Here is a 27,040-nt window from a genome sequence, read left to right as displayed (position 1 = left end):
TCATATTATGACAACTAAGATAAAGATGAGTAAGTCACGGATTGATCTCATCCCTTCACCCAAGCTCACTGCACCACTGTCTCCTATGTTATTATGACTAAGATCAAGATGAATAAGTCCACGCATTGACACCATCGCTTCACTCAAACTCATTACACCACTGTCTCCTATATTATTATGACTAAGATCAAGATGAGTAAGTCCATGCATTGACCTCACCCGTGCACTCAAACTCTCTGCACCACTGTCTCCAATGTTATTATGACTAAGATCCAGATGCGTAAGTTCATCCATTAAAATCATCCCTTCACTCAAACTCTTTGCCCCACTGTCTCCTATGTTATTATGATTAAGGTCAAGATGAGTAAGTCCATGCATTGACCTAGTCCCTTCCCTTAAACTCTTTGCACCTCTGTTTCCAATGTTATTATGACTTAAATCCAGGTATGTAAGGTTTAAATAATTTAACCCTTGTACAAAGGAGTTAAAGTCCTTGTCGACCCATTGTTTCTCTTTGACTTTTAGCTTTGTTAGTGTAGTCATTTGTACAAGACTGGCAAACGTTTTGACAGGTAACTCATCAGAATCAAAATCTATATCCTCTATTGATGGCTCGTTTAACTGATCTTTGATGTAAGGAAAAATGAATGGTAGGTAATGAACATTATTGGCAACGTTGATAAATGGTTGGTTAATATGCCGCCTATAAATTTCAAGTAGAAATTTTATGTCCAGCATACCAATGTTTGTGTTGCTAAAATTAATATACGCTAGTTTCTCCAGTGAAAGTAGAGCATTTCCTACTACTTTTACACCTTGATTATAGATTCTACTTCCACTAATGTCCAAGTGTCTCAAACAACTGAAGTGTTTTAAAATTTCAGCTAAGAAGGGGAAGGTGGTTGGGTTTAACATTGCAAGTGTTAAACTTTCCAAATTCGAAAAAACTAATAAATCATTCAACAAACACTTGTAATCAGTTTCAGACCACTCTACATTCTTTGGAATTTCCACAGTGGTAATCTGTGAAATGGTTTTGAAAAAGGCCTGGAAGTGCTTATCCTTTAATGTCAGGTTTTCTCTTTCAAAATCAGGTAAAATACCTGATGTAGGAAGTCGGTTTGCAATATAGGGAATTACTTTCTGAAGCCCATTTAACATGTGACTCACATCAATGTCACAATTAATATCATAGCTTTCTATTTCAGAATACAGTGTCTGCACTCCAACAGCACCAATTTGATTTGAATTCATGTTTATGTAACATAGTTGACTGAAGTCAGATATCAGTTTACCGACGTGATCAACATTCTGAATTTTATTGAAACTGATATCTAAATATTTAAGTCTTTCTGGAACATTTAAAAGGAGAGAATACAACGGCAACTTTAAGTTATTGTGACTTAAGTTAAGTCTCACTAACTTTGTGAGATGTTTTAGGGAAAATTCTCTGTTTGCCATATTGTGTGAGAGACTCAAACTGATCAGTGTAGATGGCAAAAATCTGATGATATGATCTAATGTGGCACTGTCTAACTGATTTTTACTCAAATCAAGGTCTGTCAATGCATGGAGATGTTTAAGACTAGTGACGAAGGTCTGAACATCTGTCAGACTATATTCTGTCATCACTAACTTAGTCAGGTTTGACAACAAGATAAAACTCTTACAAATTCCAGAACATTCCTTTTTTGATAACCCAGACAAATTAATCTCTGTAACTTGCATCAAATTATCAAAGATAGAACTACTCTCAATATCACTGAGTCGTAAATTATCTTGCTGTAAGTTGATTGATACAGTTGGCATTTGATCAATGATATGAGGCATCAGAGTAAAGTTATGACTTACACCAATTTTTACCATATCTATGCTTCTAATATCATCCAACAAATTTTGAATGCCAACGTCATTAAACTTATTTGAGCCAAGATTAATAAAGTAAAGGTCATTGAAACTGGATATAACATTACCAACACTTGCAACATCTTCAATGTCATTTGAACTGAAATTTAGATACCTTGCTGATGTTGGTGAACATTGTAGTATGTCAATTAGTGACTGATTAACCTTGTTATAACTCATATCAAGGTGTGTTAACTGTGATAGATGATTGAAACTCTGGCCAATGTCTACTATTTGGTTGTGACTCACATCAAGGTGTGTTAACTTTGTTAGATGATTGAAACTCTGGCCAATGTCTATTATCTGATTATGACTCACATTAAGAAGCGTCAACTGTGATAGATGATTGAAACCCTGGCCAATGTCTACTATTCGGTTGTGACTCACATCAAGGTGTGTTAACTTTGTTAGATGATTGAAACTCTGGCCAATGTCTATTATCTGATTATGACTCACATTAAGAAGCGTCAACTGTGATACATGATTGAAACCCTGGCCAATGTCTACTATTCGGTTGTGACTCACATCAAGGTGTGTTAACTTTGTTAGATGATTGAAACTCTGGCCAATGTCTGTTATTTGGTTATGACTTACGTCAAGATGTGTCAACTGTGATAAATTATTGAAACTAATGCGAATATATGTTATTTGGTTACGACTTATGTCGAAGTGTGTTAACTGTGATAGATGATTGACTTTCCGGCCAATATATGATATTTGGTTATGACTTAGATTTAAATCTGTCATTGAGGATGGCAGGGAAAGATATATGCATGAATCAAGACCGATATTGCTCAAGTCCAACTGCCTCAATTGTGTTAAACGCTCAAAGGACCCTTCCATATTTTTCAAATTGTTGTGGCTGACATTGAGTACAGTGATTGACGTTGAAATCAATTTTAAAATCTTTTTTATATCAACATGGCTGAGTTTATTATAACTTAGATCTAATTCTTCAAGTTGAGTGTAATTTTCCAGATTTTCACAAATCCCTTCATGAAGATCATTTTGACTGAGATTTAAGTGAGTCACTGATGTGGGAATGAATCTGAAAACATGATCATCGGCTTTAAGGTTGCTGTTACTGAGGTTAAGATGCTTCAAATTTCTGAAACGTTTCAACTCAGTGAGCAGAACACCTGACATGTCCATGCCACTGAGGTTTAAATCTGTCACTTCTGGAGATATGTGTTGCAATAAAACTTGCATATTATCTGCGCTAACACAACAATGACTTAGATCTACTTTTTGAAGCTCTTTTAAATGTTTCAGTCTCTCACATAGCAACAAAACAATCTGTTTGTCTAACTCAATACCACTGACATCAATACTTACAATGTTACTGAGTAGTGATAAATTTTGACATAATTTTGACAACTGACTATTGATTAACTTTGTGCAATCTATATGTCTCACATTTTCTAAATTTCTTATTAAACTTGCAACATCATCCAGTGATTTAAGAGTGAGATCACCAACATCTTGCAGCTGTGCTGTAGAGGTACACAATGGTAGAATTTCAAGTAAACCTTGTGCAATATTATTATCATCTACCCGTACATCTATTTCATCTTTTATAGGCAGCAATACTGTACATCCTAAACTACCAATATTGTTTCTGCTCAGGTCTAAACTGCTAAGACATGGCATTGCATTCAATGCCTGTAACAGTAATTGGCAATGCTTCCAGGACAACCCATTTTCAGCTAAACACAACGTGTTGATATTTAAGCTGACAGTCTCTTCAGACAAACAGAGTAGAAACTGCTCACAAAGTTTTTCTCCCAACCCAGTAAGGCTTAGTTTCTCAAAGTGTGGCATACATGACAATGCCTTTATAAACATTTCCATCGTACATTTCTCAATTTCATCAAGTATGCTCACATTACTTGAAATGCTCACTGATGTAACTGCTGGTTGCTGAGTTGTATCGCTGCCAGATCTGGATTTTGCATGTACACATAGCAGTGGTAGAGTTCTTAACAACTTGGCAGTCACAGTAAAGTCATGAGAATTGCTTATTCTAACTATACACTTGTCAAGAGAAAGAGGATCTCCAATAATATTTGTCAGACATTCTTGGAATTCACTTGAGAGAAATGCTTCATCACTCTCTGAATACAACTTTATGTCTTTGATTAAAGAAGTGTACTGTAACATTACAGAGAGAGCGTGTATAGTTTTATTGGAGATCCCTTTACAAGATGACAGATCTAAAGTATAATTCCGATCTATTACTTCCTTGATGTCCCTTGCAAAGACAGAAGGCCTTTCTGATTCAAACAAACAGTTACCAAGCAACTCAAGGTTGTTAATATCAACAGAAGTTTGTATTTCACTAAATTTTACAACTTCTTTCAGGAAATACGATGCTTTCTCACCCAAAATCCCAGTGACATATGGGAAACAATAAGACAGGTTAGTTTGCAAAATCTTTGTTTTCTCTTCCCTGAGTAACATTGGAATATTGTGGGGTGACAATGCAACAATGTTACTCAAATACGTTGCAATGATGTAAGTGTATACGTATTTGCTTTGGAAAGTATAACAATCATCAGACTTAGTCAACAAACCAAAAAAGTGTGATTCCAAATTTGAAATACTTTTATCAATCCATGACGGATACAATTTACCCAAATTTTCCACAGTGATATGATCATATAGACTCTTTCCAATATCATTAAACCTCGCTTTCAAACTTTCTTTAAGATTTTCTACTTTATATTATTTTCCTCACAATACATCTCAGAATGATGTATAACAGCATACTCAGTTGCCATAGTTACTGTGGAAGGAAAGGTAAAGGAATTCTCAAACCAAAAGGATACAATAGCAGGGTAGAAAAACTCTTCTGATCCCAGAGCATTAACTACTGGATCAAACTTTGACTGTTCAAGTAAATCCTTTGCTTGCTTTTTATCTTGTACTTTATCCATAACAAAAGCTTCCCATTTACCACATACTGTAACTCGACACGATGTTTCTCTGCATGCGGAGGAAGCTGCTGACATTTCTGTTTAGTGATTAAAAAGGAAAATATGAGTTTTTGTAAGTGCATGTGTTGTGTGGGTGCAAAGTTCAAAATTAAAATTAGACACATCCATGGAGACATTTGCCATAAGTGCTACAATTTGAAAATTCAGTTGCTCAACCTAGAAAATGGACATTCAGTAACGAAGGTCAAAATTCCTCAATTGCTATCTTGCAAGTTATCAAACTGTTATATCATATGTCTGAGAGAATAATGTTTTTTTTTTTCATTTCTTTGCCAATTAGCTCTGTCCTTCAATGTCTGCCGTAAAAGAGCATGTTAATCTTTCATGTTCTTATTTTCTCCTCACTTCATCAGCAACAACTTACCATACATCTTCTGTTTTACTTCTTCATACTCTTTCTCATCTATCTCGAACGCGATTCTTATGGTAATACCAGCATTCAAAGCTTTGTCTCTTATGTCAGCTGGTATCAGTATACTACTCAGAGCCTTCTCCACTGTACCATCTTTATATTTCTGCCAGAAATTATCTAAAACATCCTCAGTAAGAAAACTCAAAATGAAGACCAGGGACCCAATTTTGACTTCACTCAAATCAGCCCCGTATTCTTTTAATTTGTTCATGCATTCTTCAAGTTTAGCCGTGTCATTTTCTGGTACGGACTTGATGTATTTCCTTACTAACTGTAGTAGTTCTTCTTGGAGTGCCAGTTTCATCTCTCTTTCTTTGAGTTTTAATTTCCTTTCTTTAAGGTCAAGTTGTCGACTTTCCTTTTCTACCTCTTCATCGATCACAACTGTGACTCTAACTGTCAAACCTACAGGACACAAGAAAACGGAATAGATAATTTAATAATAGTGATTACATGCTTACCTAATAATTATCAATTGACTATTATAAACCTGTGTCTGCAACCTTGTGGAGTTAAATCGTACAGTAACAAACTTTCTGTTCCACTGGATGCTATTTGACCTTTGAACTAAAAGACAATTCACGCAAACACACGAAAAATATGACATGGTCTCAATATTTTACAACTTATACAAGTCATTATGGATTAAGCCTGCTTGATTAACTCTTTCTCTGAACTGTTGATCCCTGTTGTTTATTTTGTCAGACATGTCTATGCAATTTTTTGTCATTCTTTCCTTTAAAATATGCAATCTCTGATACTTTCGAGATATGGGATAGATTTAAAATGCCAGTAACTGTAGCTTGAAGATTTATAGTCCTCTTATTCTAGCTGTAAAATACAGTGTCCTTTTCACTAATAAAATTACATTGACTATCCAAGTGTTAAACTTGATAACACGGCCGTATATGTCTGTGTAATCTCAAATACCATGATAATTAAATTTTCCTCTTTGAATTCACCAATTGGCAACAATAACATTTCCCAGAATGATGTGTTGGCCAATCTAACACATCGTTTTAACATAATTTTGGTAGAATAATATTAAATGGTCCTTGTGTTTTTAAAGAAAAGTGATTAAAAGATCATAAGAAGTTACACTTGTTTTTTTTAACAATTCATTCAGTTAAAAGAATAGTCTTTGATCAAAATCAAGCGTATGATTTGTTGATTTACTTACTTAGTTGCTCTCGTTGTTGTCCAGATACTTCTTCACCATTACTTTGATCACATTGTTTTGGCAAATGTGCACCACAATAATCTAAGTATAGAAAAACATCAAGAGATAACGGGTATTTTGGAACAAAAATATGAAATGTTGAAGTTGATTTCCATCCTCACAAAAGGATTTATAGCATAATCGGGATGGATAAAACACCCTAAGACCATACTGAATGCAACACTACCTCATGAGTAACATTCGTATTGATTTATAATGAAAAGAGCCCGTATATCCTTATTGCTTGAATCAAAATTAGCATATCTGACCTGTTCACAACATAGCAAATATCTATAACATTTTCACAGCGTTAACGATGAAGTTAAATATAAAATTTTCTTCTGTTTTGATAACGAAGTAACAATTTTTTGCAAACGTTTAGAGGGGTCTAAAATTTGCGTTAGGGTTAGTTTTAAGGTTAGCACACTTAAAATTGTTGTATATCCTACCTAAGAAAAAACGTTTTAGGTGGGGGCCTTATTTCAGGCCATTTAAAATATTAGGAATGGAGAATTGAAATGCACTTCAATGGAAAGATTTTACTGAGGGGAACAAAACAAGCCTTGAATGATCAAGATTGCATGAAAAGTTCCGGAGACAGAGATTATAAAGTAATAAATTTTCATATATTTTCTGCCATTCGTTAACACTTTTTAACATTTTAATTATTTAATTAAGATTTAGTACCAATATATCACAACAATATGTCAATAACCTTGATGAGAGCTTAAAAGCTGTTGCAGTATTCCTTATGAAACCAATTATGGCCAATCTCCCGGAAAAAACTGTTCACCTACAAATAATATGCTGACAAAATTAAAATTATCTGATTCCAGTGACCGTAAAAACAGTGATTTCACATAAAAAACTAAGTCGACCTAATTAAATATGCATAACTTTAATGTCTCGATTATTCTTCCAATTAGACACATAGAATTTCGATTTGTAGGTTTCAAATATGCTGAATTCAATGAAATCATTCAAAATGATGTCTGGCCATATCTTATGAAGTTTCCCTTATCAGCCTATAAGAATTCAAATTTATGCAAATTAACACATTTCAAAAATATTTAATCATTGGTAGTTTCCTTAATTAGCAATATGTCAGCTAAATGGGTAACTGCAATCATTGGTCCCAGACTAGCCCATCAAAACTCTTGTGTGCAATGTAGGCATACTACCACAAATTTTTATTTGTAAATGTTAACATTAAAAAAATAATATAAACATTACGAGTAAATACTTTTTTTACGCAAACATAAACTGTCTATGCAGCACACATATTCTCTCTCCGTTACAACGTTTGTGGCGCTCTTGCGTTTTATTGACTCAACGCACTTGTCGATCAATTTCAAACCAAATCGCTTGTCCAATTTTCATGAAATTTTCTAATGTTACTAATTATGAACTAAATGCTATCATCAGAAAGTCAGTTACCCCAATTTTGCTGTCGTGAGGTAAAAATATTTTCCATCAAAGTTCGTTCGTTTTTGATACTGTGAGCTACCACCCTATGTTTATTAGCATTTGTTAACAATCAAAAGTCAAATGTTCATCTGTTCACGAAAATTTAAGAGTCCCATTTTAAAGCATCATCTGAAGTATATCCTGAATCAAGTGGTTTCAAACTTTCCAAAACTATGAGTAAATACTTTCCTTTTTAAGGCGAATATACACTCATCAAGCTCTATACGCAGTACGCGTTAGGGTGCACAAGGCCTTGTCTCGAATGCCAGACCTCGAACCTGCGTGCGGCGCGTGCAGTAAAGCCGCGAGCTGAGAGTAACCGCAGGTTACCGCTTGCTCCGCATGCAGGTTCGAGGTCTGGCATGCGAGACTAACACGTCTCACTCAAGCCACAACATCGGTTGTTGGGCTCGCGCTCCCTCCCGATCGCACTCATCATACTTGTCGATCAATTTCAATCGAAACCGCTCATCAAAATTTCATGAAACTTTCGAATCCTACTAAATATACACTAAATGTTATCATCAGGTAGCCGCTAACCCAAATTTTGCTGTCTTGAGGTCGAGATTTTCAATCAAAGCTCTTTCAATTTCAAGCGATGACAGCATGTGAATATCACCAAATCAGCCAATAGGTTTCAGTGGAATGTTTCATTTAGTATAGGGGTCTCAAAATCACCATTTTCTGGCGATCACCACAACAAAACAAAACCCAATATATAAGTTCTTATAACTTTTTATTTGTTTTACTCTTTCGATTTTTTTCTTGACAAATGCAAGAAGAAGTTTATGACTTTCAAAATGAGGTATCATGAGTGAAAAGACATCATTTTATATGGAAACAATGTACAAAGTTAGGACTTTTTAAGTGAACCTCAATCGGCAGATCAATGTTTGCGCTTTTTGACATAGCTAAGGAACTCCTTCCGTTTTCATCACCAGACATCTCAAAATCCCACCCGACTTCACTACCCGATGACTTATGTCGATCACAGCCTAGCCCTGTAGGCCTACTAGTTGAGTAAGTGGGATGTTGTCCTCAACGTCAGGCTCAGAAAATTCCATCAAGAGACTCACTGTCACAAAAATATCGGCAATTTGATGACCAAGCTGCACACTGTCCGATTCCGCCATTATTAAAGTTTCCGCGGAAAACTATCGTCTATGTAGAAGAAAACATATATCTGCCCAGTATGAATATACAGTTACCGCTGATATGTATATCAATAGAACGACTGGGAAATCCCCTTTCCAATCATCATAACCCTATAAGAAGAATTGAGTATTCTTATTCGATTGAAAGTTCATCTGAACATGTAAGGGTGTGCAGTTCGCCCATGGGGGCAACCTGTATTTCCCATACATTATTGGTAGTTCAAAGATAGACCAAGTATGGTCTTTTACCTAAAGACAATTTGGTAAATGGTAAACATTCTTGAATTGAGTTCACTAATGAAACATACTTGACACATGAACTTTGAACCAATGCCTAACACACTTACCATTTGTTACAATAGTACCATGTTCTCTTTGGAAATTTATTACGATTGCTTTCATTGGCTCTTTTTCAATCTGCTCAAACAGTTCTATAAGCAGACCCAAATTATCAAATCCTATGTCACCTCTCTTCTTCAGATGATGAAATAAATCCGACGCACTTTTAAGCTTATCCATATCTTCCTCAGACACCTGCTTATCTCTCAGTAGATTCTTCATTTCATCCACATCATCCTTAGTCAAGCCCTTTGCCAGGTCTCGAAACAGGATGTTCAGTGGGCTGATTGTACTTGCCCCTGGAGCCTCTGCCATAATAGGAATTACCCAGATATAGATTTTCCGATGTTATGTACAGTGTAATTGTAGATAACCCTTATCTTGGCAGGGCTCCAATATAGCTACCTCATGGATATGTGCATCACATGCAGTAGCTCTGCTGCAGCAACAATTCTTCAAATGAGAAGCTAGCTCATCAGACCATCAGGAATATTAGATCTGAGTGAACAAAATGGGAATATACCATATTATCTTTGTGAAATATGCCAATCAAGAAAGTGATAAAACTTATTGTGTATAATATGCATATATTATTATACACCTACTGCCGTAACCTATGAGAGTTTGATCGTCCAATAACTTTCCGTATTTTGTATAGTACGCGGAGTCCCGAATACGGGAGACGCGCGACGCGCCTGTTTGACCTTTGACCTAGCGATTATCGGATGTAAACAAACTATTTACGTTGAGTTATAGATATAATAACAACTTCCACCAAAATGTATTCGTAGTATAAGGTTTAAAACACGCTAAACACAAAACTGAGTCTAAATGCAATCGATTTTTATTTTAAAAAACTTATTGAAAACATTCAGCGATGTTTGCTTGTACTGCACTGAAAATTAATTGGCTTCGTGCCAACGCAACAATCGCGCGCGTTTCACTCATATCGCGCGTGCCGCATCCCTCAAATTTTACCATAGAATTAGTTTATACGAACGATTAATGGAGCGAGGTGTATAATAATAGGGTTATACACAAAATACGGCCCTGTATGGACGAGGGCTCAGTGAGTGACGTATTGGACGAGCCCTCGTCCATACAGGGCCGTATTTTGTGAATAACCCTATATTATATTATTATACACCTACTGCCGTAACCTATGGGAGTTTGACCGTCCAATAACTTTCCGTATTTTGTATAGTACGCGGAGTCCCGAATACGGGAGACGCGCGACGCGCCTGTTTGACCTTTGACCTAGCGATTATCAGATGTAAACAAACTATTTTACGGTGAGTTATAGACATAATAACAACTTCCACCAAAATGTATTCGTAGTATAAGGTTTAAAACACGCTAAACACAAAACTGAGTCTAAATGCAATTGATTTTTATTTTAAAAAACTAATTAAATTGAAAACATTCAGCGAAGTTTGCTTGTACTGCACTGGAAATTAATTGGCTTCGTGCCAACGCAACAATCGCGCGCGTTCCACTCATATCGCGCGTGCCGCATCCCTCAAAATTTACCATAGAATTAGTTTATACCGACGATTAATGGAGGGAGGTGTATAATAATAGGATTACGTCACTCACTGAGCCCTCGTCCATACAGGGCCGTATTTGTGAATAACCCTATATAAGTTATATCTGCATTGCATATTTTGATTCAAACATGACACTTAAAGTAAAACGCCGATATGACAGATTAATTGACGTTTTCACATGTATACAGTAACTGACTTTTTCCAAAATTATTCAGTGGATGACGATCTAACAAGGGATTTAATAATGCGGTGTTATGAATCACATTATGTACTTAGTCTATGACGAGCTGGGAACAGACATGTTTTACATGAGCAGTAAACTTATTTGTTCATTTTTTATTTGTTTATCTTGTATTTATTTATACGTTTAGTTGCCAATGCATTTATTTTATTTTTTGTTCAGATTAAAATGGGCATAAATTCCCAGGAACTTAGTAAATATGGTACATCAGGTTTGTATATGTATAAACAGTAGATTTTCTCCAACAGTGAGGCTGTGACCGAGGGTGTGACCCTAATCTACGCGCTGTTGCTAAGCACTACTATAACAGCGGCCAGTGCAGTGTGAAGCAGTCAGCCCACTAAAATTCGAATTTCTGCTAATTTCTATCACAATATTAAATTGTTTTCTATACGTCAGTTTATTCAACATACCTGGAATGTTTCAATTTCCATTAAGCTGCAGACATGGATGTTTGACTTCGAACTTTCAACAGGGCCTACTAGTCTCTCTAGGGTACTGTCAGTAGCTGAGGTATAATCAGTTAACCCTTTGCTGGCGCGATCGACATCCTATATACGAACAGAATAACACCCGTCCACGTATTTGGAAGTTACTAATGACGCTGTAACATTCAAAGCAAACTTTGACTGTCAGAACTTGAAGACACTGACGCGGAAATGTTGTAGGTAGTCGTTATGACGCATTAGCATTTTTCGACGCAAGTACTCTCGGGTACATCCTCTGTCTAACCTACTATCTTTGCCGGTGGTAATTTCTAAAGTAATTCTAAAGAAGACCACAAAAACGTCCCACAGCAACTTTGCATTTATTATCACAAGGTACATATATTTCTTCCGAAGCGACTATACTACAATAACAAAAATTCGAAAGCGTGTCCTCTTTGTGGTCGGGTAAAGGTCCGACGTGACACCATTATTGTCCCATGACCTGTTGACTTCGATTTCGAGTGAAACAAAGTCACGTGAGCAATGAGTAATACTCTCCACAGATTATTCTCGGTCACATAGGGCGGTCTATTGGTGGAAGAACAAGGGACAGGCTGGAGTGAGCTGTGCTTATATCAGCAGAACTTTTTATGACCATCCTACGGCAACAAGAGGTGAATTATTTCATAGCAAGATTAACATACAAAGAGTTTGTTTCTTCTTTGCTTGTTTAAGCAATAACCCCCGCCGCAGGAGGGTATACACGAGATTTTGTTACAATGCGCGACATATATTACGAGCAGATAGGCGAGTGCTATATGGGTTGAATTGTACCAAAATCTCGTGTATGCCCGACTGCGACGGGGTTATTGCTATTATATTACACCAACTTGTGTGTCTTTGTCTTGCTTGGATGTTTTCGTTACTTTAAGCCCCAAATGCAGAAAACGGACGTAAAATGATCGAACGTCGGAAATTCGACGCCCGAGACCGAGCATTTCTGTAAGTTTGGATTACGTTGACAACAGGCGCACACAATGTCTTACGATAACATACGCATTACATGTACGTTCATCAAACATTGCATTTTATTCACATGCAACGCGAACACTAACTTGCGACCTGCTGCAGACACAGAAAATGGGTCAAGAGTTCAAATCACAAGAAAAAGTAACAATTTTTTCGTAAATTTACATAAGAACAATAGTTCTGGCTGTTTTGGCATACTAAAAATAGATTTGTCTCATTTTGTACCGATGAGTCGACCATCGCAACATTCAGTCTTGGTACAGTGAGGTTACAGGCGCTTTTTTGAATGATGGATAATTTGGACGTTATTGTACCAGTAAACAAGCAGTTTTGAAATAATCCAGACTTGGGATGACAGCAACTGTGCATGTGATCAACAGTTGTGCAAAGTGTGCTGCCTGATTCAGCGAGAGCCGGACGCTGACACTGCTTGTCGCATTGCTGTCAACCGTCGTAGCAGTCACCAGGAGTAATCCCATTGAAGTTCTTGGTCTACATAAAGTGCACGGTGCGCCGTTGCCCTAATGCAATGATTTATATACATCAAACCCAAATGTGCTGCTTCAGAGGTGTCTTTCATCATTGACCCCAACTTATTTTCACAAAGATGTGCGTTACAGACCCATATTTTTTTTTTCGGAATTCGGACTTCGGTCTTTGAAAAAAATCGGCTTTTTCGGATAAAATTTAGATCGGTACGTTCAAATGCACCGACTGGGCAATTTCCGAAAATGCTGGTTTGGGGGCCCCTTTTATCACTGCTAAAACTGTATTTAGCATTGGTGGAATTCGAGCTCTCGTCCAATCAGAATGGCGCATGGTAGCAGTATCATGATACGATTAAGAAATAAAGCACACCAAGCAACGGTATACCACGAGATTCTGACTAGTTCACGACATATAATAATAATAATAATATTTTTATTGCTTGCTTGTAAATATAGGATTTACATCACATTTGTGGCAATAAAAGTGTGATACAAAAATAAGTTAAAATTTTCTTCAATAAAGATAAAGTATTACAGTATATAATAGTAGCTAATAATAAATATAACTAGGTATTTCTTTGTTTATATAAAGTAAAAATATAATCAGCAAGTTGTTCATTAAAAGATAACTCTTGTTTTGTTAGTAGAGAAATAAGCTGATTTTCAGTATCGTCGTTTGGGAAAATTGATTTTACTGAAAAAGTACTTTCTTTGGACTTTGTATTTCTGACAGACTAATAAAAAGTGTGTTTCATCTTCAATACTGTTGGTGTTACACTGATTGCAGTATCTTTCAGTAATTGGGTTTTTGGAACAGTGTGTCTCCCTTTTTCAATTGCTAGATCATGATTGCTAATGCGAAGTTTGGTGAGCAATTTTCTTTTCTCACCTTGCAACTGTGTTAAGTAGGGTTCTAATCTAAAATTACGTTTTATTTTGGCATACATTCTTAGTTTACTATTTTCATCAGTGATCAACTTTTTCCAAAAGACTTCATAATTGTTTGTTAAATTTGTTTTCATTAAACCAGTTATAACTTGTGGTGTTTAAGTGATGGAGCTTTATCAAGGAGAAAGTCCATTCCATTGTCTTTAATTAAAGCACTTAAACAGTTAAACCAGGATCTATTGTTAGTGTTGTTTACCATTTGCTCCAGAAAAGCTTCTTTAGCAAGATTACAATGTGGCAGTTGTACGATATGAAGCCAGTGTGTTTAACAATATTAAGTTTGATCTCAAGTAGAAGTGGAAATTGTCCTAGTTCACCCCTCACAGCGGCATTACAAGCTTGTCTATTACACTGTAAAATGTTCTTACAAAATTTGAGGTGAGTTTTTTCAATTGCTGATTTATCCCACTTCTTGTAATCCATGAAATCTTGTCCCCAAATCTCTGAGCCATACAGTAAACAGGTTTAATGAAAACATTGAATAGATGTAGGGAAAATTTTATCTTTTTGTTGTGCAATAAAATCCTTTTTAAACTGTACAAAGATTTTGCTGCTTTATCAGCCAAATTTGTAATTGTGTCACTAAAACTACCGTTTGATTTAATTGTCAGTCCTAAGTATGTATAGCTCTTAACAGATTTGATGCATGTACTACCATAGTTAAATAAGTGTTTATCTACCAAAGGAGATTTACTAAAATTAATTGCTTGGGTTTTCTGTAAATTAACATCAAGTTTCCAATTGGAGAAAAATGTGTGTAGTGTATTTAACTCCCTTTGCAGACCTTCTTTTGAAGTAGAGATTAAGACTAGGTCATCAGCGTAAAATAATGAGTTAACTGGGGTATTATTCAACACTGGTGGTTGAGTATTTACTTTGTCTAGATTTGTTTTCAAGTCATTGACATATAAATTGAACAGACTAGGACTTAGAACACAGCCCTGTTTTACTCCTTTTTCAACTTTCAGGCTGGACGAGATAAAATTATTTGTTTTGATGTGTATTTTTGTGTTGGTGTACATGTGTTTTATAAGTCTGTATAATTTGCCATTATGTTATTTTTGAGAAGTTTATGGAAAAGACCAACTCTCCATACCGAGTCGAAAGCCTTAGCAAAGTCAACAAAACAAACATAAATGTTCTGCTTATTGTTAATATATTTATGTATTATTGTCTTCAGGGTAAATATGTGATCTATTGTGCGATGGTTTTTGCGAAATCCAGCTTGATTATTATGTATAATATGATTGTCATCTAAAAAACTATTTAGCCTTTCATTTAGAATGTAAGAAAAAACTTTTCCTACACAACTTCCGACAGAAATGCCCCTATAATTTTTCGGGTCATATTTATCTCCTTTTTTAAATAAGTGTGTCATAATGCTTGTATTCCAGATGTCTGGAAAGTTGGATGTATCTAGAACTGCATTAAATAATTTAGCTAAGGGTTTACAGAGAAAGGGGGAACCATGTTTTAACAACTCTATACAAAACCCATCAATCCCTGCTGCTTTTTTACTTTTTAAATTTCTAATTGCTGATAACACTTCATTAGTTGTTATTGACTTATCCAGCTGCTGATTAGCCTGATTCTTAGTTTCTTCAGATGTTAAACTATCAATAATTTGCTGTTGGAAATCACTATACCTGTCATTTTCAATGAGCAAGAATTTTGTAAAATTCCATCCATGTTGCTGCTGAGACACAATCTCCAGTATTATTATCTTTATCATTATTTTTTAGTACTGATCAATTTCCACATATCATGTGAATTGTTGGCATGTAGACTGTTTAGTTTGTCTAAGTTGTTTTGCCAGAATTGCAATTTCTTATTTTTAACAAGTTTTTTAAACTTCTTTTTCTTTGTGTAATAGATAATTTTTAACTGACTGTCATATGGAGCTTTGTTTAATAGTTTTGCTGTTGCTATTAGGTCCCTTTTTGCTGCATCACAGTTTTTGTCAAACCATTTTGATTTCTTTCTCTTTAAATTTTTCTTTCTCTGCTTTTGTCTATTAAAAATTCCACTGCAGGCTTTATCTAAGATGTCATTAAAATGCTTAGTGGCTGAGTTAATGTCAGATTTGTTATTACCAATATTAGTATTCAAAAATTCTGCAAAATCTTTTTGTAGCTCATCTGATGCTAATCTATCCGTGTAATTAAAAACACATAACTTATCCCATTTCCATTTTTGGGGCATTTGTAACAAATTCACGGTATCTTTAACACTGCTTGGATTAAAATTTGTTAGTTTGAGAAGAGTAGAAATTTGACAGTGATCTGAGAAAATTGTGAAATTGTGTATTTTAAAATACTCAAAGTTATCGATGATGTCTGTTGTTGCAAGACCATAATCTACTACACTGTTTCCATTCCAGTGGTAACATGTAAATTTTCCACAAATATCTCCAGGTAGTCTGCCATTCATAATTCTTGTATTTGTGGTTTTACATAAATCTATGAGGTTTCTACCATACTTATTTTCGATCTTATCCATATTGCAGCGATTAAGATGTGTATCAACAGAATATCCTGGTGGAACTGGTATATGATTTGAGAAATCATTGTCAATAAAATCTGGCAGTAATCCTACTCTGGCGTTAAAATCCCCTAAAATCATGACAGATCCAGAACAGCTATATTTTGTGATCAACTGTTCTAAACGTTCGAAAAATGATTCAGACTTATGTTTGGAATTTTCTGGTGCGTTGTAAACAAAGCAAATAAATATATCCTGTTGTAATCTGAAAAAAACTTTTGAAAGTTTGCACCACACCATGTCTTCAACATCTGAATGAACCATTTTACACCCTTCTTTATAGTATTTTTTACCAAAAGTGAAAGACCACCCCTCTGTTTTTTCTTTTTTCGGACAACAGAATAGTCATAGTACCCAGGAATGTGAAAAGTATGTTTCAATTGTTCTGTGAGCCAAGTTTCTCCAATACCAATAATGTCATGTTGAGTAATATTATTTATAAAGTCACTGTCTTGAAACTTTCTCTCTTGGTAACCCTGTATGTTCCAGTAGGATATGACAGTGAACTTTGTATATTGCTGTTTTTCTGAAATGTAAGTTACTCATATCTGTTGATTGGTATCATTTGCCTATGGCTTTGAGGTGTATCGACATATTTTGCAAAATGGGGTGATTTCTAGACCAATGAAAACCTTGTGTTGCGTCCCCGTATTGCTGTACCACCGGATTAACAGGATGTTGAAAATACTGTCTTCTCCTGAAAAGGTTTCGGTTCACACCAAGGTTTGGAGCGAGCATATCCTTAATATTCCTTACTAACAGAGCTGTACCCTGGTCATTTAAATGAACATTGTCATGCAAATGTGTTGCTGCATTGATATTGTTGTGATCGATAAACACTAAATTATTATGCATATTGCACATTTTATGCAGTTGCAGTATATGCACGAGCGATAGCGAGTGCATGTATGAAGTGAACTAGTCAAAAATCGAGTGGTATACCGTCTCTGGTTGTGATTTATTGTTATTAGGGTATCATAACAGTATATTGAAATCATGGCGTTGAACGTCATAAATGGATTTCTGCTCAAGCTGAGAGCTCGCGCGTATGCCAGCCATGGTATATCGCCAATAAACGGTTCTTTTCGGGTCTCGGCCAATCAGATCGCTGTATTTGCGCCATCAATATACTGGTATGATATAATATAATTTTGCATTTTTGGATCAAATGGACATCATTTTTTCAGTGGCCAACTGTTTTTGATCAAAATTGTGACACAAATCTGTCATTAAAGGTGATCAGAACATTAAGATTGACAATAGGTGGTCAACCTAGAATTCAAATGGACCACGGTACAACCAACACACATGCGCAAACATGCATAGAAATACATGTAATTGCTTCTGTGCTCGTACACATGGGTTTGAACCGCAATCACGTGATCCCTTTGGTGTATGTAGAATACATTGCGTCTTTTTCCTTGCAGAGTAGAACCATCAACAGGTTGAATATCGATGTAAAAAACCTTCGGTCCAAGCTCTCCCCACAGGTACTATTTACATGGTACTGGTAGTCTAATGCCCCTGAAAAGTTTGAATATACATCAGTCTATATGCATCAGAATAAACAGAATATATCAGAATATATGTATGAGAATATGTATTGGTCTTCAGTTTTGAAATATCAAATTCATACATTCTATACTCCTGTCATTTGAACTTTAATTCTCATAGGATATTATTAGGCATCACTAGCAGAGAATGACTTTCAACAAACTTCAAAATGGTGAACGGAATTTGATTTCTGTACCTAACCCGATACAAATTTGATTACTTATTTCAAGATGTATCACTGTACCATTGAGTTCATAATGGATAACTGTGATAAGTTTGAAGATTACTGCATCATCTCTTTGTTCTCAAAAGACACTACTATCAATAATTGTACCAAGTGATACCAGGATAGTTAGTTTTTAATATGCTATTTGAACTCGAAAATATATTACTTGATTTCAGATATTGCTGCACAAATGTGTTCTAAACTTTGTTCTTCAATTTCATCTATTCTATATCCCACAAAGATATTTGACTTTAACATCTGAACTTCAGCTTGAATGTGAAACGTTTCTGTAAAAGTGTTGGCCTACTTGAATCAAAACACAGGCTGTTGTGTTATCATAGCCTTCAACTTTTTCAGTGAGGTGTGAGAGCCAGCTGAACCGTGAGCATACATGAATTTCAGACACAATACCACTGAGGGCGCAATTTTTCATTAGTCGCTCAATATTTAGCAGCGCCTTTCAGTCAATGCTTTAATACCGTCTATTTATCTCAATGCTACTGTGGTTTTCTGCGGTAAATTAATCTAACATTAGAAAGATAATCAATTTTGTAAATCACACAAATGTGATGTGAAGGAAGGCAAGTAAAGTTCCATGTTAGTCAACTCACAATCCTGGAAATACCTGCTCAGAAAATAAACGCACAATAAAACAATGCCAAAGGTCATTTGAGTGGTTCAGCTGTGCTCAGACAGGCACTGAAACAGAGCTGTGTGAAAATATCTGGTGTGAGATGAGATAACAAGGACTTGATGACAGGATATTTTCATTAACTTTCTGTAATATCTGTCACTGTGATATATCGGAGCAGTCGCCATTTTTAAAAACTGTACATCAATCTTTCTTGAGTTTGGGGCTGAACTCGATTAGTGCCTAGGGCAACTATTTTTTCAGTCCTTTTCTCATTGTAACGCTTGAATGTGTACCAAATTATTGTCTTTTTTTTCAAAAGAATACGAGTAAAAATAATTATCCTATTCACTTACAAGGTCAGGTATACTATGGCAAAAGTGAAGATAATTTTAAGACATTCCTTTCCGTAGACATTTAGAGCCAGCAACTGTGTGTGGTTATGCCATCCATCTTGTACACCACGACCAGAACATGACATGTTGTATCTAATTCATTTTATTACTAAAATATACAAAATGACATCTACATGAAATCTAAAATGAACCATGAACATTTACAAAACCTAAAATGCATACAAATTTTTAAATATGAGCATTGCAACTACTTCTATACTCAATCCATGCTACCTGTGAGCAGGTTTTGTTGGCCATCCTTTTGGCATATTTTGCTATGTCAGTATTATTGAAAAATATTGCTGAACATAAAGTAGACAGACTGCAACACCATTCATTTAATCATATCACTGAAATCAATGTCCTTATTCTGCCTGATGAAAAGTAAGCTGAGCAACACTATCAATACAGGTACTAAAATTCATATCTTTGATAAATGCAGGAAAATATTTTCAACTTAAGTACAATATACTTCTGCTATTGATGTTCCTTCAACACAAAAGATGAGATAATTCTAGAGACAGTTTTCGTAGCTTTACGGTAAAGATATGGATAGTGATGAAAATAATATAGACTGTAAACTTGTAAATACAACAGGAAACATGTTCAATTTTTGTTATAGACATAATCTACTCATGTATTGCATGATTACAATTATAAACTCACTTGTGGGTTTTTTCTTACAAATTAGAATATTGCATAGATTACAGATTAACCAGTATGATATGCACATTGAATTTAAAAATTAAAGGCAGTGATACAAATTTCAAAAAATAATCTTTCATACTAAAGTAAAAACCAATCGGCAACATTCCAAGCATTTTTACAAAGTCAGAAAAATACTAAAACACATGTATTTGCTGCATGAGAATACTACTGAATGCCTTCACCAATGTGTTTTCAGTCAGTGTGATGGAATTCTGAGTAACGTTTAATAATGTTTTGCACAACTTTCACAAAATCTCAAAATTCTAGTAGCAATCTCTTGGAGCGCAATTTAAGCACTTGATCATGATTGTCAATACAAAAATTTATTGACATAAAGGGGCAATATTCAAATATATTAGAAGTATTTAAAGTGAATAATGATGGTATTAAATTGTAAAATAATTCATCCTCAAGCAAAGTAAAACCTATTCTCTAGTAAAATTTTTACAATATCACAAAAAGTAACAAGACACATGGTGCTATTTGTATTTGCTGCTGGAGAATACTAATGAATGCCTTCACCAATGTGTTTTCAGCAAGTGTGATGGAATCAGGAGAAACATTTATTATGTTTCGTACAAATTTTCTTAAATTTCAAAATTCTAGCTACAAGCTCTAAGAATGCAATTTAAGTACTTGATCACTATACTGATTGCAAAAACTGTTCATTAATGTTTCCATATCTGTTTACACAGATTACATTCTTTTTGCAGCAGGGAAAGGGTTTGAAAATAATAACCTTCTGTCATGCCTAATTGGTTATATGTACAACAATCTTTAACAAAATGTGAAACATCAAATTGATTCCAGTATTGACACTTACAAACTGGACAAGCTACAAAAAAGAAAAAGATATTCTATGTGCACTCAGAACATCCAAGGAGATATTACATCATGCATACTTACATGTAGCTCATCTCTTATTTAAAACAAAACTGCATGAATATATACAAATGCGGTCATCCATCTTTAAATATGCTAACATATTAAATCTTTAAGTAATATCTGTGAAAGTCAAATCTATGAAGGTCATGTGAGATTTACTTAGTGTACATATCTCTATGTTCTCTTACTGCCCTACTTAAGTATCAAGTCACTGCTAAAATACTAAATTATCGCACAAAACACTGAATACAGAACTCTTTTTCAATATTGTATGTATATGGCGGTATAAACCCAGCTGGCTATTGACATCTGTATGGCGGGGTACATTTCATGTTTTCCAGATAACTGAGGAACTGGCATATAATTCTGAGCAATCTTATCTATTCAATATCTTACTATCTGTACACTGTAATTAACTTTCCCAAGGAACATTGCATGTTAATCAACGCGCTGTTAATAGTTTACAATTACAAGGAGATACATTTAAGATGATAGTTCAACATTCAACACCAGAAGAGTGGTGTCGGGCTATCAAATTGTTTGCATCTTATTCTGAAATCCATTTTGATACAGAGTGTATAACAAAATCCTTTCAGCATCTGATCAAACCTAACTTTTTTGCTGAAAATACTATGATGTCACAGCTATATTATGGGAATGAAAACACGACAATGAAGAATCCACTTAATCACTCTGTCATGATGAATATTTCTGAATGCAACATGTTGGCAGAGGTTAAGACATCAGAGTAAAAATTTATTCAAACTTTTTCAAAACTATTTTGTGTTTCGCTGTTGTCATTTCATGGTGCTGTGAAATATATCACAGGTTTTAACTTGGATTTGGCTAAAATACACAGTTCTTGTGCTATATCTTCAATCTACATGTATTATTGTGGGAATAACATCCCAATTTTACATTTGATAATGTTCACGATTTTGTTGGATCTTTTTCAGTAGGGGGGACATAGCCAGAGGTGCTAGGCTGTGGAGATGATGGTAGTAAAGTTTGTTCTTTATGCTGTGCTCTGTGATATGACATTTCTTTTGAATGTTGCTCTTCTTGGGAATAGGACATGCTTGATTTGCCTGTCACTGATGAAATACCTTCACCGAAAGACTTTGTACCACTGTATCGTGTGTTATTATGACTAAGATCAAGATGAGTAAGTCCATGCATTGACCTCATCACTTTACTCAATCTCTTTGCACCACTGTCTCCTATGTTATTATGACTAAGATCAAGATGAGTAAGTCTATGCATTGACCTCATCCCTTTACTCAATCTGTATGCACCACTGTCTCCTATGTTATTATGACTAAGATCAAGATGAGTAAGTCTATGCATTGACCTCATCCCTTCACTCAAACTCTTTGCACCACTGTCTCCTATGTTATTATGACTAAGATCAAGATGAGTAAGTCTATGCATTGACTTTATCCCTTCACTCAAACTCTTTGCACCACTGTCTCCTATGTTATTATGACTAAGATCAAGATGAGTAAGTCCATGCATTGACCTCATCACTTTACTCAATCTCTTTGCACCACTGTCTCCTATGTTATTATGACTAAGATCAAGATGAGTAAGTCTATGCATTGACCTCATCCCTTCACTCAAACTCTTTGCACCACTGTCTCCTATGTTATTATGACTTAGATCCAATAATTCAGGGTTCAGATTCTTTAGCCATTGTACAAAGTCTTCAAAGTCCTTGTCAGTCCAGTGTTTCCATTTGACAGATACGTTTGTCAGTTTAGTCATTTGTACAATATTGGTAAAAGATATGACATTTAACTCATCTGAATCAAAATCAATACCTTTAATTGATGACCCACTTAATTGATCTTTAATGGAAGAAAAATGGCCTGTATAAAATGAACATTATTGGCAACATTGATGAATGGATGGCTAGAATGCTGCTTATGAATGCCAAGTAGAAATTCTATATCTGACATGCTAATGTTGGTGTCACTAAAATTAATATACTCTAGTCTCTCCAGTGAAAGTAGAGCATTTCCCACAACTTTTACACCTTGATTATCAATTTTACTTCCACTAATGTCTAAGCGTCTCAAACAACTGAAGTGTTTTAAACTTTCAGCTAAGAAGGGGCAAGTGGCTGGGTTTAACATTACAAGTGCTAAACTTTCCATATTAGAAAAAACTGCTAAATCATTTAACACACTCTTGTAATCAGTTTCAGACCACTCTACATTCTTTGGAATTTCTACAGTGGTAATCTTCGAAATGTTTTTGAAAAAGACCTGCAAGTGTTCATCCTTTAATGTCAGGTTTTCTCTTTCAAAATCAGGTAAAATAGCTGATGAAGGGAGTTGGTTTGCAATATAGGGAATTAATTTCTGAAGCCCACTCAAATTGTGACTTACATGAATGTCAAAATTAATATCATAGTTTTCTATTTCAGATAACAGTTTTTGCACTCCAACAGCACCGATTTGATTTGAATTCATGTTTATGTAACAAAGTTGACTAAAATCACATATCATTTTACCAACCTGATCAACATTTTGAATTTTATTGAAACTGATATCTAAATATTTAAGTCTTTCTGGAACATTTAAAAGGAGAGAATACAACGGCAACTTTAAGTTATTGTGACTTAAGTTAAGTCTCACTAACTTTGTGAGATGTTTTAGGGAAAATTCTCTGTTTGCCATATTGTGTGAGAGACTCAAACTGATCAGTGTAGATGGCAAATATTTGATGATATGTTCTAATTTAGCACTGTCTAACTGATTTTTACTCAAATCAAGGTCTGTCAATGCATTGTGATGTTTAAGACTAGTGACGAAGGTCTGAACATCTTTCAGACTATATTCTGTCATCACTAACTTAGTCAGGTTTGACAACAAGACAAAACTGTTACAAATTCCAGAACATTCCTTTTTTGATAACCCAGACAAATTAACCTCTGTAACCTGCATCAAATTATCAAAGATAGAACTGCTGTCAATATCACTGAGTCGTAAATCATCTTGCTCTAAGTTAACTGATACGGTCGGCATTAGATCAGTGATATGAGGCATCAGAGTAAAGTTATGACTTACACCAATTTTTACCATATCTATGCTTCTAATATCATTTAACAAATCGAGAATGCCAACGTTGTTAAACTTATTTGAGCCAAGATTAATGAAGTTAAGGTCATTAAAACTGGATATAATATTACCAACACTTGCAACATCTTCAATGTGATTTGAACTGAAATCCAAATACCTTGCTGATGTTGGTGAACATTGTAGTATGTCAATTAGTGACTGTTTAACCTTGTTATGACTCATATCAAGGTGTGTTAACTTTGTTAGGTGATTGAAATTCTGGCCAAAGTCTACTATTCGGTTGTGACTCACATCAAGGTGTGTTAACTTTGTTAGGTGATTGAAACTCTGACCAATGTCTGTTACATCGTTATGACTTACGTCAAGATGTGTCAACTGTAATAGATGTTTGAAACTGTACAGAATATCTGCTATTAGGTTATGACTTACGTCGAGGTGTGTTAACTGTGATAGACGATTGACTTCCTCGCCAATACATGGTATTTGGTTATGACTTACATTTAAATGTGTTATTGAGGATGGCACGGAAAGATATATGCATGAGTCAAGACCATTGTTGCTCAAGTTCAACTGCTTCAACTGTGTTAAATGCTCAAAGGATTCTTCCATTGTTTTCAAATTGTTATGGCTAACATTAAGTGCAGTGATTGATATTGAAATCAATTTTAAAATCTTTTTTATATCAACATGGCTGAGTTTATTATAACTTAGATCTAATTCTTCAAGTTGAGTGTAATTTTCCAGATTTTCACAAATCCCTTCATGAAGATCATTTTGACTGAGATTTAAGTGAGTCACTGATGTGGGAATGAATCTGAAAACATGATCATTGGCTTTAAGGTTGCTGTTACTGAGGTTAAGATGCTTTAAATTTCTGAAACGTTTCAACTTAGTGAGCAAATGACCTGACATGTCGGTGTTACTGAGGTTTAAATCTGTCACTTCTTGAGAAATGTGTTGCAATAAAACTTGCATATCATCTGTGCTACCACAACAATGACTTAGCTCTACCTTTTTAAGCTCTTTTAAATATTTCAGTCTCTCACATAGCAACAAAACAATCTGTTGGTCTAACTCAATACCACTGACATCAATGCTTACAATATTACTGAGTAGTGATAAATTTTGACATAATTTTGACAACTGACTATTGTTTAACTTTGTACAATCTATATGTCTCACATTTTCTAAATTTCTTATTAAACTGGCAACATCATCCAGTGATTTAAGATTGAGATCACCAACATCTTGCACCTGTGCTGTAGAGGTACACAATGGTAGAATTTCAAATAAGCCAGGTGCAATATTATTGTCATCTACTCTTACTTCTATTTCATCTTTTATTGGCAGCAATACTGTACACCCTAAACTACCAATATTGTTTCTGCTTAGGTCTAAACTAGTAAGACATGGCATTGCATTCATTGCCTCTAACAGTAATTGGCAATGCTCCCAGGACAACTCATTTTCAGCTAAACACAATGTGTTGATATTTAGACAGACAGTCTCTTCAGACAAACATACTAGAAACTGCTCACAAAGATCGTTTCCCAACCCAGTGAGGTTTAGTTTCTCTAAGTGTGGCATACATGACAATGCCTTTATAAACATTTTCATGGCACAAGTATGCATTTCTTCTGTTATGCCCACAGTAGTTGAAATGTTTAATGATGAAACTCCTGGTTGCAGAGTTGTATCACTATCAGATTTGGATATTGCATTTTTATATAGCAGTGGTAGAACTCTCAACAATTTGGCCATCACAGTGAAATCATGGCAATTATTTATTCTCACAGTACACCTGTCAACAGTTAAAGGATCTGACATGATATTTGCTAGACATTCTTTGAAATCACTAGAGAGGGAAGATTCATCATTCTCTGTGTATAGTTTAATGTCTTGTATTAAAGAAGTGTTCTCTAAAAGAACAGACAGAGCGTGTATACTTTGATTGGAGATCCCTGTACAAGTTGACAGATCTAATGTATGGTTCTGACCTACCACTTTCTCAATGTCTCTAGCAAAAAAAGAAGGCATCTCTGATTCAAACAAACAAGAGCCAATGAACTGTAAGTTGTCAATATTCACAGAAGTTTCCATTATTCTGTATGTTGCAAGTTCATTGAGGAAACACGATGCTTTGTCACCCCAAATCCCAGTGATATAAGCAAAACAATATGACAGGTATGTTTGCCAAATTTTCATTCTTTCTTCCCTTAGTAACATTTGAATATTTTGGGGGGACAGTGCAACGGTATTACTAATATATACAGCTGTGATATAACTATATACATAGTTGCTTTGAAAAGTGTAAACATTTTCAGACTTTGTCAGCAAACCAAACAAGTGTGATTCTAGATTTAAAATACTTTCACCAATCCATGATGGATTCAATTTACCAACATTTTCCTCAGTGATGTGCTCATACAGACACTTTCCTATATCATTAAACCTAACCTTTACAAGTTCTCTAAGGTTCTCAACTTCAACATTATTTTCTTTACAATACATCTCTGCATGGTGTATGACAGCATACTCAGTTGCCTTGGTTACTGTTGTAGGTAAAGTATATGAATTCTCAATCCAAAAGGATACCATGGCTGGGAAGAAAAACTCCTCCTGTGTCAAAATGTCTAGCACAGGATCAGACCTTGATTGTTCAATTAGAGTACTCGCTAGGTCAATGTCGTCCATTTGGCTCATCACATACTCTTCCCATTTATCTGTGAAAAGGGCATACATGATAGGAAACGACTCATTTTTACTAGTTTGTGTATATATTTGTAACTGAAACAATTACCTAGCCAATGATACATATCAAATTGTATTCACTTATTCCCAGCA

General features: G+C 35.1%; 1 protein-coding gene across 1 annotated transcript in view; it reads right to left on the bottom strand.

The window, feature by feature from the left end:
* The window catches only part of LOC139129296 (uncharacterized), a 413,410-nt gene that overhangs the window by 139,795 nt on the left and 246,575 nt on the right, over nt 1-27,040 (bottom strand). The gene's annotated exons all lie outside the window — the stretch shown is intronic.

Source organism: Ptychodera flava, chromosome 3, assembly GCF_041260155.1.
Source record: "Ptychodera flava strain L36383 chromosome 3, AS_Pfla_20210202, whole genome shotgun sequence".
Classification (NCBI taxonomy): domain Eukaryota; kingdom Metazoa; phylum Hemichordata; class Enteropneusta; family Ptychoderidae; genus Ptychodera; species Ptychodera flava.
This window is presented reverse-complemented; position numbering and strand designations above follow the sequence as displayed.